A 20,949-nucleotide genomic window follows, 5' to 3' on the forward strand; every position below is an offset into this window, starting at 1 on the left:
AGAGAAGCCCTGATTTATCTTTTTTATTTTCTCCCCCTCGAACACAAACAGTGTTCTAATGGTGATCTATGTTTTGTTCCAAAAAGACTTGAATGACAAATAGCTAGCTGTGGGCCCAGCAGCCATGCTTTGCTCCAGGTGGGAGAAGAAGTGAATGAAGAGAGAATCAGCAGCCTGCTGCCAAGGCTGCGGAAAGAGAATGAGTTTGCCTTGTGTGGATGCACAGGAAGACGTGTCTGCCTCTCTTTCTAAAGTAACAGGAGCACCTCCTGAACCCACACACGCTTTACCCTCACGGCTGCAAAATCCTGGCTCCGTAATTTTCTGCCACCTTTCAAAGGCAGCATTAAGACTAGCTCACTTCCTCTGTCAGGTCCCCCCAAACTCACAAAGGTCTTTGGAAGGAGAATGAAAACTGCATCTCATTAAGCGGGTAGAAGGCAATTCCAGCGGAGTCAGAGGAAGGAAACTGGGGCAGGTGCTACATAAATTAATATTATGAAAGGAGGAAATTTCCCTGTGCCGCTGTTGAGCAGCATTCTGGATTTGCAGAGACAATCCAGGGACGAAGGCTTTCGAATTTGAGCAGTACTGTTTCTTCTCTGTGTCATTGTCTTCTGACTAGAAAAGGAGGCGAGGAGAACCTGGGGAGGCCATTTTGGAGTGCCTAGAGGTGGCATGTAATTGAAAAGGAAACCTAAAGGGGCTTAACTGTATTCATTGTGCCCTTTCATCGTCCTCTAAATGGAAGCACAACGTTTACGCCAGTGCCCAGGCCAGGGGAGCTGGCAGAGGGACTCAGTGCTGCAAGGCAGCTGAGGCCTTTCATTGGTGACAGCATTTCTCCCAGTGTGTCCCGGTAGTAGTTTGAGTTGACGGACAACAAAGGATGGGGAGGGGAGGTTGGACAAAGAAGCTGAACAGCCACCACACTTCTCTCCATAATGGCACCCTGGCTAGTGGACAAAGGGAACACCTCAACTCCGGGGAAGAGTCCCGGCCCTCCTGCCTTGGGTTATCTTTAGTGAATGCAGGAACTCAAGGATGAGGCACCCGGCACTATCCCCCTGTGGATCAGCTGTTTGGGAGGGCTTGGGAAAGGAGAAACTCCCTGCAAAAGGGTCTGGGGGCAGGAAGAAAGCCTTTGTGGGAGCTTGTTAAAACACTACAAGGATGAAAACTTGTTCCTCAAGACCCTGATGAGAGGCTATAAAAGAAGAGGCTACCTTTTCCCACCACCCACACGGTGCCTGGCCTCCAGTGGGTGTGCCAACACGCCATGTTGAAATCAAATAAAAGAAGAAGAATGAGTGCTGGCGTTAGGGATATTATCCCATGCCTGAGACCAACTAATCTCATATCTCCTGCTGTACAGAGCTCTGGTGGGGTTGGTTTGGAATTCTCCATACTCTCGAGAGAGCTGTGTGGCTCTTGGGATTTGGCAAGTAAAGGGGATGAAAACTATTTTAATTTGAGCTTTTTCTGTCACATGCCTGGAGCTCTCCAGTGATATTTGGAGTGTCAGACAATTAGTGATGTCCGCCACGAAATCTCACAATAGATTTTTACATGATTTTTGATAAGCACATCTCTGAGGAGTATTTGATGTGTGGGTGGAGTCATTAAGCAGAGCCTGTGAAAGTGGTCAGAAGTGAGTCTGACAAAGTCAACAAATGTATTTCTTCTTTGCTTTGCCTTCTGTCAGCATGTGTTTATATGTTATGACAGAGAAAGTACCAGAGTGATTCTCCTGCACTGAATGTTATTCTAGCAACATTGCCAAATAAAATCATGACTCTGAGTATGACTAGTGAATAGGTCTCCAGAGAAATGTAAAGGGCTTGTTTTATAGACAAATTAACAAATAAGTTTGTCTGGAAAGAAAGGGATGGTGTGAAACCCGAGTGGTGGAGATATGGTCCCCCAAATGGAAGACCCACACGAGCTAGTGTCCAAAGAAACTTGATAACTGTTCCAGACCATTCCTTTGTGAAGCCCCTCCATGGGAGGAATAAATGATATATGAAATAAAGATGCCCCAGCTCCACAGGGAACACAGAGAGGAGGCTTCAAGCTATAATGTGTGGTTTCTGATGGGTTTTGGCTGTGACCCCTGGGCACAATTTCTATTCAGCTGTGTAGGGCTAAACAGCCTCCCACAATCCCGAAACACCAGAACCCACACACCCTCTTCTTCCCCTGCTGGAAAAACATTCTCTCACCCAAGTTCACTTGCAAATTCTTTTCATCACAGACACTTCCCCACCTCAACCCGACAGCCGGCTACAGTTCTGACACCTCATAATTACAGTTAATCAGCAAAAAGTATTGGAAAATCTGGTGATAAATGGCTTGAATTCTGTGAAGTTACTGTCACCAGTATAACCAAAGCTTCTACAAGACAGAATTGCAGGTGTGCAGGCCCTTCAAGACATTCAAACACGTTTTTGTTGTTGTTGTTTTTTTTTTTTTACTGATTTCTGTAATCTGGCTTGGGGTGCAATTCTGTGCTAGAATTTACATCCACTCAAGCAGTGCTGAAGACAGGGTAGGAGGGTTAACATTGTAATCTGCTAAATGTGGACTATCTTAGTAGTGGATTACTGTGAGAAATTGAGTCCTAAGGAGCTCTACCCATTCATTATCAAGCATGCTTCTGGAACAATTCTCCTTAAAGACGCTTGATGTATGTTAAGACAATTAAGAATGGTATTAGTTTAATTAATGACATAATAATTTTAAAGATAACAGTTTAAAACAAAACAAACGAACAAACAAACATATATGGGTAATACATTTCAAATCCAAGTTACATTTGGAAGAATCACCTTGGGGAATTTTTTATTATCTGTTGCTTCTATCCTCCAGTGAGTCTAATTAGGCAATTAATGCCACGAATCTGCCAAGACATCTAAGTGTGAATATCTTTTGTCTGCACCTATCCTGTCTGCTATGGTCTGAATGTTTGTGTTCGCCTAAAATTCATATGTTGAAATCCAATCCTCAATGTGACGGTATTGGGAGGTGGGGAGGTGATTAGATCATGAGGGTGAAACCCTCATGAATGGAATTAGAACCCTTATAAAAGAGGCCTGAGGAAGCTCCCTTGCCCTTTCTGCCCTCTGAGGTCACAGGGGGAAAGACAGCTGTCTATAAGGAAATAGGCTTTCAGCAGACACTGAATCTGCCTCACCAGACATTTCCCAGCCTCCAGAACTGTGAGAAATAAATGTGTGTTGTTTATAAGCCACCCGATTTATGGTATTTTTGTTATAGTAGCCTGACTAGACTAAGACACCACCACAGCACTGTTTCTCCCTCAGCCACCATTCTTTCTTCCTTTGGGAGCTGTCCTAACACAACTGAAGGTACTTGGTTGACTCAAGCCAATCCTGTTGGAGCATCGAGTCTTCTTGACCACATGGTCCCTACTTCTACTGGGTCATCCAGTTCTCTCCTGGCTTCTTGAACTTGGAACCACAGTACATTTGAATCAGACTCCATTGATTGCAAACTTTGTGGGATTAAGCTCTAAAGCTCTGAAGCTCCCTGCCACATAGGAGAAGGTGGACGGCTGTGAGGGGAAAAGAACAGCTCCCTGCAGAGAGAGGCAGAAATGCAAAAGACTACTCTCCCCTCTTCGCTCTGCTCTACATGGCAGGTGCCAGACTGAGCAAAAACAAATGCAGGATGCTCAGTTAAATTTAAATGTCAGTTAAACAACTAATACTTTTGTAATATAAGCTTGTTCCATGTAATATTTATCATTTTCTTTTACCACAGATACCCCTCTACCTCGGTACCCTGACAGCCAGCTATAGCAGTGACACTTCATCACTGGACCTCAAATTCAAACTTAACTGGCATCCTGTGTTTGATCTAGCAATCCTACTCCAGATATATTGCCTCCTCGTTGTTCCTTGACATTCTAGATACTCTCCTGCTTTAGGGACTATGCGTGGGTCTTTCTGTCCACCAGGGCTGTTCTTCCAGGTACCCACCTAGCCAACTCCCTCATCCCCTTCAGTTATTTGTTCAGCTTTCAATGTTTTCTCCTCAGTGAGGGGTATGCTGACCTAAATTTCACACTGACCACCTCCACCCTTACCCTGTTCCAGGTTTTCTTTTCCCACAGCACATATCACCTGAACATGCTATATACCTTAATTATCTACTATGCCTATGTTTATTATTCGTCTCCCTCAGCTCAAATATAAGCTTCATGATGACAAGGATCTGACATGTCCCAGACGCCAAAAGTGCCTGATGTAGAGGAGGTGCTCACCAAACAACGGCTGAGTGAATGACAGAGAATTTGCTCTTTCAGATTTACATTACTTAAATTCTTTGAGCTGGGATTCCCCGGTAGCGCAGTGGTTGAGAGTCCGCCTGCCAATGCAGGGGACACGGGTTCGTGCCCCGGTCCGGGAAGATCCCACATGCCGTGGAGCAGCTGGGCCCGTGAGCCATGGCCGCTGAGCCTGCGCGTCCGGAGCCTGTGCTCCGCAACGGGAGAGGCCACAGCAGTGAGCGGCCCGCGTACCACAAAACAAACAAACAAACAAACAAATTCTTTGAGCTTATAACTGCCATTTTGCCTCAATTTATTCACATTCCAGATCTTTGTGCAACCAAGTCCTGGTTTATATGAAACCCTTCTAGTAGTTGAGGAGAGTCAGCACCTTCTCTCTCAGGCTCCTCATTTGTTCATTTATTCATTCAAATAAACACATATTAAGGGTTCCTGCACTTTAGACACTGTGCTAGGCACTGGAGGTGGATGGAAGAATTAGACCCAGACCTTGTGCCTAAAGCATTCACAATTTACAGTGGGACTTTGGCCAGATTCCTTATGGTTTGTGGGCTTCCTTTTCCTCAGCCATTAACTGGAGGTGGGAATGGTGCTCCATTCATGGTTCTGTTATGCAGATAAAATGCGATGAGAGAGGAGTGTGCTTGGCTTATACTCGATAAACAGCAGCTACTATTACTAATACTACAAGTATAGGCAGAGCTGTCCCACGAGCCATTCATATATTCTACAACATGAGCAGTGTTTTCTGGAGTCGTGAGGGGAAAACATTGCATGGCCATGTGTGGCAATCTAAAGTAGAGAAGAGACTTGCCCATTGATATACTGTGATAGATACAATAATAAAAATAGGCACAGAATGGGAAAACAGCCCAAAAAAGGAAGTGATTGACTCCTGGGTACACAGAAGGACGAGTGGTTTTCCAGGTAGAGGCACAATGGGCATCAAAATCAGAATTATAAGGAGTCTGATGTTGCTGGAGTAATAATGGGTGGTAATAGGGGGAGATAACAGTCAATACATGGTGGGGGGTGTGGCTTATGAGGGATATCTTATATTGTGAAAGAGTTTGGGACTTTGTCGTTGGGACTTAACAGAGAGAGACACCATCAGACTTGTGTTTTCAAAGGTGGTGTGGAAAAGAGTGCACAGAGGCAGAGGCAGGAAGGTGAGCGGGCAGGAGGCTATTAGAACAAATGCTGAAGGTGGACCTGATCAGGTTTCATGAGCTGAGAATTCCCTGATGCCACCTGTTTGTTCGCTTTTGATTTGCTTCAGCTTTTGAACAAACCTCTCAAAGTGTCTGCGTTCAACCACAAGCACTGTCTCCTCTGATGAAGATGGAGTGAGTTAGCCACACTGGGACACTTCCCGAACTGCACGGCAGTCATGGTTGCTGTTCCCTCCCTGTCAAGAGGGGTTGTGAGTGGATTGAGAGTGACCTCTCAAGGACGGAAACAGGAGATCTCTATACTGAGAGCGGGAAACTCTCCACCCTGCCCACCCCCATTCTTCTGATCGACCAGCTCACTTTTGGGTTATGATTCTGGAGACTAAATAAAGTTCCGTGCATATAATTTTCTTCTTCCTTTCCCTCCTTTTTTGGGATCATATGTAAACATTATAAATAGAAGTTCTCTTCAGGGCAAAAACTGTCCTACCAGAGATCAGCTACTGTATAACCATTTCAAAGACAAGGCTGAATGAAGGCTGAAGGCAAAGAATGTTTAGTTTGATTTTACTTTTCCCAGAATAAAGGCAGGTATAAACCACAACTTTTCTTTGCTTTTGAACAAAAGTTTTGAACTAAGTTTTGCCAAAAAAAAGCTGTTCCCTCAAAATGGCTAGAAAGCGGTTTACCAATATGAATAGGGAAAGAGGGGAGGATAGAAAAGAAAAAAAAAGAGAGAGCAAGAAAACACCTACATTATACTCAAAAGCTAGAAAACTCTAATCATCTTGTTAGATAACTTTGCTTTCTTAGATAACTGGGAAATGACTTTTCCAGTAGTTAAGATATAAAACAAACAAAACAAAAAAGATAACAAAACAGCAAAAACAAAAAATTCCTTGGCATATTTGTACTTCTAAGTTTTGTTTGAATAACTTCTGTTTTTTTCTAAGTGACTAGTTCTTACTTCAGGTTTAGAGCAGTCTTAAGTAACTTGAGACTGAACATTTTAAGTACACACATAATAGAAGGAAACTTTTGAAGCCTTTGTTTACTTATCAAAACCACATTCTGTAGAAGAAGTTAGAGCTAGAGCATGAATGCAATTTTTCACAATTCCCTCAAGAGAAACTGGAGAATTATTTCAGTGAGATGGGAAATCATATTGAATGATGTGTCAAAAAATGTTGCAGTGAGATTGTAACTTAGAAGTATCATCTACAGTTGCCTAAATTTCAAAATTTGGAAGAAATGAGAATTTGAAAGTGGATATAAAAGTCCTCAGAGAAGGAAATGAATAGTCATTCATTTAAGAATTATTCAATGTGTCAGATACTTTTCTAGGCTCTGCAGAAACTGAGATAAATTGAAAAGGTGCCTGACCTCAAGGTGCTTAAACTTTAGTGAACATTTAGCACATGCACAAATTAGGATTTGGGGGAAAGGAGAAAGAAAGCTAATAGATCTTGGCTTTGTACTATGATTCAGGCCATGGGTTGCTTTCTTTCAATCATTCTGCCTTTTCAGTTCTCACAACTGCCCCATGGTGTAGATGTGGAAGTGTTCGTACTTTTACAGATGAAGAAAGTTACTAAATTAAAACAGGGCTTGTTCACATAGAAATGTCGTCAACTTGCATTTAGAATGTTAAATTTATTTTAGTGGTTTAATTTTTTGAGAAAACAGACCAAGGGTTGAATCTTCTAGGGAAATGCTTTCCAAACTCTTTCCTATATAATACACATGGGAAAGGATATGGGAAGCCTGTATCTCATGTGGGGTTGGTATATTAGCTGGCTCTGTCTAAGGCACTCAGTTAGCAGAGGTAAAGAACCAGGAGAAAGGATGTGGTCCTCCCTGTTTTAATTCCTTCAGCCTGCTCCTGCCCCGAGACTCTCAGTTAAAGGCTAAAGTCTCTATGTATTTGCATAATGTCTAAGGTGAAGATGAGATAAGTATTGCTCATACACAATAGGAATAAATCTATCCATTAAATAACTAAAATAATCCAAAGCACGATTTGCAATGACCAGAAAGATTAGTTATCAGGAATGTGCTTATAGGAAAACAAAACTATTGCTTCCAAATTCTAATTTTAAAAAATGAATGAGATGAAAGTGCTGCATCTTAGATTCCCTGCCTATGCTCCTTTCGTACATATATTTTTTGAATAACAAATTTTAATATGCAATTTTCAGGAGAAAAATCTGCATGAAGAGTAGAACAAAGAAATGTTTTCCATTGTGCTGAGTCTTCACCAGCAAGGTGTCAAGGTCATGTTTAATTATAACTTTTAACATCCTTCCTTCTGCATCCTCCATCCTCTTGGTTGCACAGCATGGATTTAATATGCTAAATCTTGTCTCCTGGAGCCTCCTTACTGCTTCTTTCATTCCAAAGTAGGATTTCACCTTAAACTTACACAGTGTTATATATCAATAAACTTGAGGGGAAAAAAAAGGGTGGAAACATACTGTGTGAAAATTTTGGTAAAATATTTTAAAATGTGACCTTAAAATGTAAGCTCTGCACAGTAAGAAAATGTATATATTTTCACATATTTCAAAATATCACATTTTCTGATGATTTTAATAAAAAATTAATTACATTAAAGAAAACCAAAGTGGAATTTCACCAAAATTGGTACATTTTGCATGTGGAATCTGTGATATTATGCATTCATAGACACTGACTCAGATATCTTGGTTAAAAGAAAAAAAAAAGTATCCTTTTTTATTATATCCCCCACTAAAAAGATTTCCATCAGGATGAGTATAATTATGTGGTCTCATTTACATGCTGGTCAATGTTATCATGCTGGATGACGGAAAGACCTAGATCCAGGTTGAACCCTGACCCTGGCTCTTGAGTGACTTAACTCCCCTGAGCCTCAGTTGCCTTATCTGTAAAATGGAAATCTACTTTAGAAAATATACAGGGTAGTAATTAGTACACTGTAGCTGTTAACAGGCTTTCTCATTGGCTTTGCTTTATAACACAATCCAAAGTTTTCTGAGATTTCCATTTAATGAGAGTTTTGAATCATATTTATCTATTACTAACTTATACATTTTGTAGAGCTGCCTTATCTGAAAAAATACGTTTTCCCTTTACACAGCAACAAATGCACTGGCAGCCTGATTATATAGTTCACATTATATGTGAAAGGGCTGTCACAAACCCCTAAATCCCAAAATTTTTTTAAGCAAGAGTCTAATAATTTTTTCCCCTATCCACTACCTTCAGCAACAGGGGAGGGAGGAGGGAAACACTTCTTCCTCTACATCCAATATGTGTTTTGCACTCCCAAAGGAAGTCACAGATAATATATATTTTATATGTTCCCAGTTGTTGGTGATCCTGAAGGAGTAAAATGGTACTAAGAAAGTTGTCCTTATGTAAATCATCTTTATGAAATGACAGTACTTAGCAAACAAGAGTTAGCTGTGACCAAGTCCCAAATACACACCAATAACATCAGCGTGACAATGGATCTTTAGCTGTGGGTGTGCAAGAATGTGAGTAAAAGGGTGTGTGTGTGTGTGTGTGAGTGCGCGTTTTAGAGGGACACCAAGGATTGATTTCCAGGGACCTCTGTAAATTCATGTCAGACTACTTGTAGTACTGAAATTCCCAAACCAATTTATTGCCAAGTTTTACTAATTTTCCTCTCTTTGGACTCATTCTTTTTGGCCTTTCTTCTTTTTTCCCCTCCTGCTCCTTCTATTTTCCTTGGAAGTTTTGTTTTATTACCTTCCAAAGTGAGTTCAGTTGGTGGGATGGCAGTGCATCTGTATGTGACCTGCTGACCATTATCTCCAGGTTGCACATCACACATCTAGATAGGATGGGAAGGAGTCATTGGCCTTTTCTGCTGGCCTCTTCTAGGGGTTGTGGTGAAGAAACTTTGGCATTATATTTAATTATGCCTGTATGACAGATACTGCAAATTGGCTCCTAATATCCATCCTCCCTTTCTCCCATAATGAGAGAGCAGACAAGTCGTAGCTGGCAACGTGGCCAACCAGCTTCCTCACAGCTAGATCAAGCCATCAGTTTTGACCAGTGAAATATAAGACATGTCATGTTACACTTTGGAGGAGTTCACTGAAAGAAACGGTGGTTATGTATGTTTGCTCTTTCCTCCACGCTGCTGGCTGGAATTCAGAGATGGTGCTTAGAGTTTGAGTTTTTATCTTGGGCCATTAGGTAGATGTCACAGGCTAAAGATGAGATGGGAAACAGCATGAAAGCGGGAGTCTGGGTTCCTAAAGCTAGCCTATCAGCCCTGGCCCACCATCTTCAGACTGTGTGTGTGCGCGCATGTGCACACACGTGCTCGCATGCACGCTCATGCATGCGTGTATCACAGAAACATATTTCTACCTTACTTAAGCCAATTTAATATTAATTTTTGGTCACTCCTAGTAAACCCAGTCCTAACACATACAATAAATAAAAGCACTGATGGTCTTAACAAACATGAATCTTCATTTTTCCTTCTCTATGCCCACGTTGAAAGTTTTTAAGTGTGCTGGGGAGCAGGCTGCCTCCGGTATTTGACGGCTCCATGCTCTTTCACTCAGCATATTCGTGTAATTAACAGCTGTTTCCAGGATTCAGTGCCTTGGTTTCCTCTCCTCCCTTAAATCTCTGCTTGGCCCATCTGCCAGCTGCTCATCCTGGGAAAGAGGGCCAACCTCTCTTCCACCTCAGCGGTTCTGTGCAGACTCACTTTTTAAAATAAATTTATTTATTTTATTTATTTATTTTTGGCTGTGTTGGGTCGTCGTTGCTGCGTGTGGGCTTTCTCTAGTTGCAGCGTGAGGGGACTACTCTTCGTTGCGGTGCACAGGCTGCTCATTGAGGTGGCTTCTCTTGTTGAGGAGCATGGGCTCTAGGTGCGTGGGCTCAGTAGTTGTGGCTCGTGGGCTCAGTAGTTGTGGCTCGTGGGCTCAGTAGTTGTGGCTTGTGGGCTCTAGAGCACAGGCTCAGTAGTTGTGGCACACGGACTTAGCTGCTCCCTGGCATGTGGGATCTTCCCGGACCAGGGCTCGAACCCGTGTCCCCTGCATTGGCAGGTGGATTCTTAACCACTGCGCCACCAGGGAAGCCCCGGACTCACTCTTTGAATGTAGCTGGGAGAAGTGAGGAGAAGGGCTCCTGCCCGGAAAGGGAGGACGAGGGAGCAGTGACTCTACAACGCTGACCACTTCAATGTCCCCTCTGCTGCCACACTCAGCTGGGCTCCCATCACCTTATTTCTCAATCGTGGCCCCAGCCTCCAATCCACTGGTCCACACTGCAGGTGGCTTGCAGATTAATCAAGCGTGAACACAGAGTAAGCATACGATCGGTTCTTATTGACTGATTGATGGGTGTTCATCTCCTGCGTTTCCAGGAGGGGCCATTAGAGCAGCTTTGGAAAGGAAAGACAGCTGTCACCCAAACGGTCCTGCTCAGTCGTTCCTTCGTTCTGTCAATCAGCATCCTCTCTGTTGCCAGACGGGCCTCTTCCTCCACTACTATGGCTAGCCTACATTTCTAGGCTATGCATGGAGGATTTAGAAAGTGGGTGTATATGCTTCATCTCATGTATCCACACAGCAAAAGGCATGAGTTAATTGCAGAGGCAAGACTAAAACCCGGGTTTTTAAACTCCAATAGAGTTATGTAAGCTTAAGTTTGAGAAGGTGACCACTGGTCCTCACAACTCGCAAGCAATATCATTTAACATGGGCTTTGCTTGCTCATTTCTTGGCCTGACAATGTAGCTAGGAGAAGTCTTCTGGAGTAGTTAAAAGGGCCTTGTCTTTGAGTCAGATAGATGTTGATTGGATTCCTGCTTGTAACACTGACTACCTGTGTGAATTGGGGCATGCTTTTTTAACCTCCCTGAATCTCATTGTTCTTTCTTTGTCAAACAAGAATATTGACATATCTATTTTTAGGCATGTTATGAAGATTAGGACTAATGCACAGTAGATGAAGTGACTGGCACATGTTAGGAGTTCAATATATATTAGACATTTATCTCAATTCAGTTGACATCTATTGATTCCCCTTCCATGTTCAAGAACCTGTGCTGGGTGTCATCCAGCCACTGAGTTGGAAGATCTCAGGTGTGGTGTTCCACTGACTATAGCCAGCCTCTTCTTTCTCCCTTGTCCTCCATCTAAGCCCCTTGACTAACCACGTTGATGGGTGCCTGGTCACAAGCTTCCTCTGATGAGAGCCAGGTCAGGTCAGAGCACTCAAATTTTTTTCACATGTTTTTGCAGCCGGCCTAGTTTCCAGAGTGAATATCTGGACACATTCTGTAAAGTGGTCTCCAGGAAAAAAAAACAAATACTTGCAGCTTTGCTCTGGGTTTTTCATTGAAACAGATGAATCTATGATGCATGAAAAGGCTGACAAGCAGGCTGAAGGAGGCTGAAAGCTGGGCATCTGTTACTCCACGCCCCAATGTGAGGTCTGTTCTCCTGGGTGAAGCAAGGCTTGGCCAGACAAGCAGTACTATTGTAAAGTCCTGACAATAGACAAGCGAGAGGACTTGGCTGTGATGGAGAAATCCCCACCCCTTTTCAGTTTTAAAGGCAGGGAAGCTGGAGTCCAAAGCCTGCCTTATTAGAAAGAGACAAATCACCCAAACCAATCTTTATTATGAATGCCAAGCTATTGAATGTCCATGGCTCTGGAAAGCCTACTGATTTTGTGACAAAGATAAGTTACGCTCATGAAAGCTTTTTGTTTCTCCTGCCTTTCCCTCCACAACATATTTTTTCAGACATATTGGCATTGGGGATTGTAAGGAAAACTCTTATTTGTTTCTTTCGGTTTAAGTGTAGGTCAGTGCTCCAGCGAGGCTAAGGACCATTTTTACGGTGGTTTCCAGTGCAGAATAAATGAGGCAGGACTCTCCAGAGCCGGGGTCTCTATGTTATGTTATTTCAGTCTCCAGCAGGAATGATCCCGGCATCCCAGGCATTTCTGGAATTCTGACATTAGCAATGATCCACTAACTTACTCTTTGTCGTGTCTCTACCACACCACTCTCTGACTGACCTCTATTGCCTTCTCACCAAGCCATACCGTTAGGTCAGTCAGCCAAGACTTTGCAAGGCAGAACTTGAAAGAAATACTTGCTGCAATGCAGAATGCTGTGTTACGTGTATGCAAGAGTGTATTCTGCATAAATAAAAGGTTTCTTAAATGGTAGGTGTTTCTTTTTAAATATAATTTCCACATTTTACAAAGAGAGTAGTCCCTCTCTTGATAGTTTATTCAGAATTCTATCATGTTATAAAAATATTTTGGCAGTGTACGTACATTTATGTAGAAGAAAGGGATGATGATTCCTACAACTAGTGACTTTCGAAGAAAATTGTTAGGATATATCCAGACAATAGGATTTATGATGGTTCAGATACCATTTTAAATCACAAAAGTTAAGACATATATATGTCCAGTATTTCTGAATGTTCAGATAGAGAATAAACACAAATGAAAAGTCCTTTAATGTATTCAGTGGACTCTAAGCCCTGATTAATACTCAGCAACACATTCATTCATTCAGTCATTCAACAAATAGACATTGAATACTAACAATGTACCAAGCACACAATAAGAATATGGTGGATTAATCTCTCTATTTTTAATTACAATGAACCTAATTTTGTAATTTATTGGCTAGAAAACCCATATTCAGATACCGGAGAAAGATGGAGGCGAGAATTGCTCTCACATTTTCTCTTCTCTCATTCTCTGACCTCCTTTAGAGAGAAGACCCTCTGTTTCAGTGGGGTAGAAAGCTAGAGAAGATATTTTGGAAGGGCTCATAAAAGTAATCCTCTTTGTTTCTGTTCCTCACAATCAGTATGTGTGGAGTGGCTTTCCTCAAAGTTAACAGACCAAAAAACTTTTTTTTTTTTTTTTCCAAATAAGAAGCTTCTCGCGGGAAAAAAGGTAGAGAGGCATCCCAGCTGGCAACCACACATCTATTTTCAACAAAGCATAAAATCCACTTGACTAGACTATGAATGAGAAGTGGGGGGAGGTTCGTTCCCTTCATAAAAATGAAATCATTTTCCATGCATTCAGATTAATTGGAGTGTGCATGACCTGTTGTAGAGTTATCAGAAAGTTCCACCATTGAGAGATATTTCCTTTAGCAATAGGTCCCAGGGTCAGAGGGTCAAAGAAACATTATCTGGGGGTCAGACATTGCTCTTTCAGGAATCCTCTTTCAAAATATATACCCCCTGATTGAAATGCTAATGGTCTGGAGATTTTACGTGGTTCCAGAGAGAGGAATATTGTACAATTCGGACATTTCCTTGGAGGGCTGGTACAAGGGAGGGGCTGCAACACAAAGCTAGAAGTAGGCGCTTCTAGATCAGACAACAGGAGCTAATGAGGTAAGAAATAAACCAGAGAGAGACAGAAAGGCACGGAAAGAAAGCTTCTCTACAATTTCATATAATGACTCTAGATTCTAATCATTACTGCACTCTACCCCATCCTTCCGAAGTGTGGCATTATAAAAGAGGGTTTCAAAGAAAATTTTCTAACATGTACACTTATTAAACTTAATTATGTTTATATTTTAACTCTCTATATAAATGATTCCCACAATTTCTGCTTCATGCACAAGTTCTTTCTAGTAGTCTTAGATTTTTTTAGATCTTAGACATATAGTCTCTCTAGACAAAAGTATTGAGAAAAGAATGTGGTTGAGAATCAGACAGATTGGGATTAAATTCCTGATCCAATACTTGCCAGTCCTTGGGCAAATTCCTTAACCTCTCAAAGTTTCAAATTCCTTACCTATAAAGTCAGTTATACCTTCTATCTTTTAAATCTACTGTAGTAAAGTAAAATTAAAAACAAAAAAAAAGTAGGGCTTCCCTGGTGGTGCAGTGGTTGAGAGTCTGCCTGCTGATGCAGGGGACACAGGTTCGTGCCCCGGTCCGGGAAGATCCCACATGCCGCGGAGCGGCTGGGCCCGTGAGCCATGGCCACTGAGCCTGCACATCCGGAGCCTGTGCTCCGCAATGGGAGAGGCCACAACAGTGAGAGGCCCGCGTACCGCAAAAAATAAAATAAAAATAAAAAATAACAAAGTAGTTGACACAGGATGAGGGCTTGGGAAAGATTAGATTATTAGCTCCAACAATATCCCACCTCCAGTAAACACAGTACTGACCAACCACTTGTTATGTGGTTGCATCTACCAACTACAGCATCCTTACCACATTGACTTTTGGCTTGGCTTGACCGTGGACTTTCTTTGAACAGTAGAATGTCAGTGGAAGTGATTGGTCCTAGCAGAGACTTTTAGGGTATCATGTGAGTCTGCTCACTCCTCTGGAGATTCTCCCCTCCACCATAATAAACATACCCCAGTTAGTGTTCCCCAAAGAAGAAGGCTTGTGAAGTCCATCCAAACCTAGCTGGGTCCAGCAGAGCCCAACAGAGTCAGGGCCAACCTCCAGACTCAAGAGCAAGAAATACATGGTTAAAAACAACTGAGATCTTGATCTTGTTTATTACCACAGCAAAAGCTGACTAATATAGTGTTCAAAAAGTGTTAGTACCCTCCCACCTCACACACCTTTCTCTTTAAAGAGTTTTGTCCAAGTTAAATGACAAAATATAAATAAATCCCTAAACCAGTAACTGACATTGTTGGTTGCTTCTCCTTTCTCCTTATCCTCTGCTTAGTTTTTTTTTCTTGGTTTCATAATTTCTCTGGTATTTATTTGGGATCAAGATATTAAATAGATGGAGCTGTTACTTAGATTTTCAACTGTCATCATGGTTCCTCTAACTAGCTGAGGATCAGGTAATTGGATAAATTTTGCTCCCTAGGCTTCATCCTACTAAGGCCCTGGTGCCGGGTTAGAAGTTCCAGCATTAGATTAGTGGTTAAATGCCACAAACTCTGGTCCAGAAGCAGCAGGTAGGAGCCTTGGGCTTGCCAGCCCCTAGATATTTCGCTGTGCTCCATAGAAACAAATAAGAAGGAGATGGAAATAAAAGGCCAGGCCCCAAAGCAGGGGCATTGTTCAACAAGTACACTGGCTAAATGGACTTAATTCTTAAACCAGCCTTTGTTGTTTTACTTCTATCAAGCCCCATACTCAGCTACAAAGGGAATCTGGGATGTGCTGGGTCATTGTATAGATTGTAATATCAGAAGTCATATTAAATCCATAATCTGAAAGTATGCTTTGTGAGCAGTTTCCAGAGGGGTCAGTGAAAAGGATCCACACACAATAGAATTCTCAGACATGTCTATAGAGGGTTAGAAATCCAAAGCTTAGAGTTGGGAGAAAGCCAAGTTGGGAGCTAAAGAGACCTAATTGGATGGAAACCAGAGCAAAGGCTGAGACATGGGAGATTCAGATAAATTTTCCCTAATGGCTCTTCTCTTAGCTTCTCTTATGGTTTTATAGGGGCAACTGTTTGTAAGGGAACTTAACTCGGCTACCCTGAAAGGGATATTTAGCTTCTGACATATTCCTATAGATGGGGGATGCAGTGAGGTGATCTCATAGGATCATAGAGTCAGTTTGTCCTTCCAGAACTCAACAGAAAAGTAGGATGTGAGAAAGGCAAGACAAAAGGGCCTCAACACAAGCTTGCCCTATCATATGAAAACATTTTTTTGGTACACCTGATATTAATAAATTGATGCTGCCAATCCAGTACAAAATCAAAATTGTTTCAAAAAATCACTTAAAATGTGGAAGAATTCAGGAAGCTCAGAATATTTACTTTCATTCCATTCTCTAACTTTTGGGGGAAGAAAAAGGCTTAGGTCGAGTTGAGGGAGGAATACAGCTCAGTTTTTCTTGTATAAAGGTGTCCATAACATGAAAAAAATCCTTTGGGAAATGAATGTTTAATTAGAGAGACTGGTAAAGTCTCTTGTGGGATATAAGAAGCTTCAGTAGGTGAAGGAACTTTAAGAGACAGCATGCTTTATGAATAATGCAATAGCTAGACTTCCCCATCTCTTTCTGCAGATTTCCATTTCTGAAAACAAAGGGTCAAAGTACATGGGAAAAGCATTTGAATCCCCAGAAACCACTAAGCTGGCACAACCAGCCTCCACAATATATTTGCAGCCTGCCTTCCCAGCTTAATTCCTCTTACACATGCTCTGGGCTACAACAAACTCCACCCCATGAGGCCTCCTGCAAACACCGTGAGCTTTTTCTACCCCTCCTCACCTACCCCTCCCTAACCCTGGCCCGGCCCGCCCCTGCCGTACATCTCTTGATAGCCTGCCCATGCAGAGGACCATGAAGATGCCTCCTCCTCCGTTGAGGCTCCTTCAGCTGCAAGTGATATTTTCCCTCTAAATTTCATGGCATTTTGTCCATCTCTCTCTCTCTTTTTAATATATTTTATTTTATTTTTGGCTGCGTTGGGTCTTCTTTGCTGCGCGTGGGCTTTCTCCAGTTGCTGCGAGCCGGGACTACTCCTCGTTGAGGTGCAGGGGCTTCTCACTGCGGTGGCTTCTCTTGTCGCGGAGCACAGGCTCTAGGCGTGTGGGCTTCAGTAGTTGTGGCTCGTGGGCTCAGCAGCTGTGGCTCATGGGCTCCAGAGCGCAGGCTCAGTAGTTGTGGTGCACAGGCTTGGTTGCTCCGCGGCATGAGGGATCCTCCCGGACCAGGGCTCGAACCCGTGTCCCCTGCACTGGCAGGTGGATTCTTAACCACTGCGCCGCCAGGGAAGCCCTGTCCATCTCTCTTGATGCTTGTGATTTTCTACTTTTTATAATTACTATATACTATTTCACTTCTACTGGACTGTAAAAACCTGACGGCAAGGATTGTATCCAGTATCATCTCTGTGTACCAAAAGGACAAAGAAGGTGCTCAAGACAATTAATATACTAAATAGAAGTAATGAGAAGAAAAAAGAACTAGGCATCAGCTTTTTTTCTTTAATGTTCATCACCACCTTTCGTTCAAATTTTCATAAATAGTTCTATAAAAATTGTTGACACACGTGGTTTAAAAAAGCTTACTATTTCTACGGAGTTTGTTGCAAACTAATGATGTCCTGCTCAAATACCCAAAGGCAACCACTTTCAACTGTGTCTGCCCTTCGTTTTTCTATTACCTCTACATCTCTCAATGCGTGATTATCCCTCTCTTGACTTTTTCACTCTTTGCCCTTATCTATTGATTTCCTACTTTAAGATAAGAATTTATCTTTCTTGGGACTTCCCTGGTGGTCCAGTGGTTAAGAATCTGCCTTCCAATGCAAGGGACGCGGATTCCATCCCTGGTTGGGGAACTAAAATCCTACATGCTGTGGGGCAACTAAGCCCGCACGCCGCAACTACTGAGGCCAAGCACTTTAGAGCCCGCGCACCGCAACTCGAGAGAAACCCATGCGCCACAACTAGAGAAGCCCGGGTGCCACAATGAAGAGCCTGTGCACTGCAACGAAGATCCTGCGTGCCGCATCTAAGACCTGATGCAGCCAAATAAATAAATATGAAATTATTTTTTAAAAATGTGGCTCAGTTTTAATAAAAAAGAATTTATCTTTCTAGCATCATTCCAGTCTGCCACTCATGCCAACTTCTTGAGGACAGCCTCTAATATGTTTAAATCTTAATTTGGTTAGAGTACTACTCAGTGTTGACATGATTATGATCTAAGTAGTATACCTTGATTAACTTTCCTTTAAAAAAAAAAATTTTCCCTGGAGTTAATAACTGTCCTGCCCTTTCTTAGTTTTCTGTAAACTCATCAGTAGTGAAACCCCAAAATCTCCTCCAATTATTTAAGTCCCCTCTCAGTATTTTCAGATATTATCAGGTGTTCTGTCAATTTTCTCTTATTGAATACATTTCTCCTGATTATCCCTGGACTGGCATCTCCTACTGCATTGTGGTCCTGTGGGAATTCCCTGCACCATCATCACTGGGATCCCCTTGCTTCTCTCCTGGGTTAGCACCCACGCTATGTCTTCCTTGGGTTAGCGGGGAAAAGACTCTCAGAAAGCTTCCTAGGGAATCATGCAAAGAAGGTAAATTTCTTAAGATCCGGAAGCTCTGAAAATATCTTTGTTCTACCTTCAGCCTTGACTGATAGTCTGGCTTTGTAAAGAATTCTATTTGTAAATCATTTTCAGTCAGAATTTTGAAAGGGCTGTTCCACAGTCTTCAAGCTTCTACAGTTATTGTTGAGAAGTCCAAAGCCATCCTAATACCTGATCTAATTCCTATGTGAACATTTCTTTTCTCTCTGGAAGTGTGTATGGTCTTTACTTTTACAGTGGTCAGAAATTTCACAGTGATATACCTGGATGCAAATCTGTTATTGTGCATGTCACTGGACACTCAGTATGAAGTTTAATAATAAGTGTTAAAAAATATTTTTCAAAAATATGTATATCCAATTATTTTCTAAGCCACTTAGAATTTGTTTATTATTACAGAGTTGCTTTGAAATGTAAACAACTGAAATTTGTATTCACATAATTTTTTTTGACAGGAAACACTGTTGGTTTAATGTGTTTTTAGAAGCTGAAAGTAAATGGTAGAGATGTGTAATCATGATATAATTACCTGTCTGAACATTTGAAACCTTGAAATGCCAGGTGTTTAACATCAGAGCTGGATCCTGTGACAGGAGCAGCTGAAGGAGCTCAAATGGTCAAACAAAATAATCAAAGATCTAAAGACTTGAGGTTGTTTGTGTCCATTCTTGTAAATTCACGGCTAAGTCTTGACATGTAAGAATGTGGCAGATTGCTTAGCGCCAGCAAATATGTAGGATACAATTTGTTTATAAGAAAAATGCTCTAAGGCCATTCACTGGCAAAGGGAATGTGGTAGAGAGGCCTCCACAAATATGAGATTTAACATTTATATCAGAACTATAATAATTTCTCTAACATAAATCAGATCATATAAAGGGGGAGAAGGAAGAATGTTGCACTACTTTGTAAAGAAAAAAAACTATAAATTAGAGAATATGGAATTATAATTACAGAAAGCTCTAATTAATTTACCTATAAAATATGGTTTATGGTAAAGGTCACTAAACCTTAACCAGTGACATAATTCAGATCTGTCAAGACACCTCCAATTGTTCCTCAGGGAAACTTGTTTGTCAGTTACAGAGCCAGTGTCACTGATCTGAGTGGGCCAGAGCGGGACTTGGGACTAGTCGTTTTCAGAGCAGGGAGAAGACCTCAGGATATGGGCGACACCATTGTCCCCTTTGATAAAAACTTCTTCCGCAAGTGGTGCTATCAATCACTGATTTCCTCCTCTTTTCAGGTCCCTCCCTTCCCTTCTGGACAAAGTGAAACTTTTGGCTCTGACCTTAAAATATTTCCATCACTTCTATTTTTCTATCTATATTTCCTTCTCCATTTTCTTCATGGCTGGTTTAAAGTAGCTTTCCTGGAAGCAAGAAGTGTCACTCCAGCTCCCTTATGGAAAAAAAACAAAAATCAAAAAACATAGATTTTACATGTTTTGAAATGATACATAAGAAAACAATATTAAAAGGGGATGGGGAGACTTCCCTGGCAGTCCTGTGGTTAAGACTCCGTGCTTCCACTGTAGGGGGCATGGGTTAGATCCCTGGTCAGGGAAGTAAGATCCTGCATGCCGCGCTGTATGGCCAAATAAATCAATAAATAAAAACTTAAAAAAAATTTTTTTGAAAAAATGGGGAGAATGGGAAAGGCTGAGCTGGTGGAAGGAGAGGCATTGTATATAATCGTACATGGTTTTTTTTACTGAGATTATTTTAGTCCTCTGAGAAAAAGAACTATCTCAAATCATTCCTTGTGTAGTCTTCCTGATCAGTGTACCATCTCCCCATTCCACACACAAACCTGACACCTGTGTCCTACATCAGATATGGATGATAGAAGGAAACAAAAATTATGTACTATTTATCATGACTTTGATTTATATGTTTATAAAATTATGTATTTCATGATAAAAAAGGGTTGGAAACAGAAAAGTATATAAAGGGGAATAAAAGAAAGTTGTGTCATGCTTTATCACTAGATTTACTTCTTTTTTTAAAAAAAATATGTATTTATTTATTTATTTGGCTGCACCAGGTCTTAGTTGTGGCATGCGGGATCCAGTTCCCTGACCGGGGATCAAACCTGCATTGGGAGCGTGGAGTCTTAGCCCCTGGACCACCTGGGAAGTCCCTAGATTTACTTCTAATCATAAAAGAATTCAGATGTGCATGTGTCTATGAGTTTACCTATGAATACAAAACAATAGTATAAATGTCTAAATCCTAAATATTGCAATGCATGTATTTTATATTTTTAAATATTGTTTGAGAACCTGATCATTACTGAGCTACACAACATTTTGTTATTTGAACATATCTTAAATTCTTTAAGCAACCCTTTGTTTTTTGGACATTAATGTATTCCTGAAATTCTGTTTATAAGTTGCAG

This window comes from Delphinapterus leucas, chromosome 8 (genome assembly GCF_059928025.1).
Source record: "Delphinapterus leucas isolate spDelLeu-1000000601 "Yukka" chromosome 8, BTC_Dleu_Yukka2, whole genome shotgun sequence".
In the NCBI taxonomy this organism is placed as follows: Eukaryota; Metazoa; Chordata; class Mammalia; order Artiodactyla; family Monodontidae; genus Delphinapterus; species Delphinapterus leucas.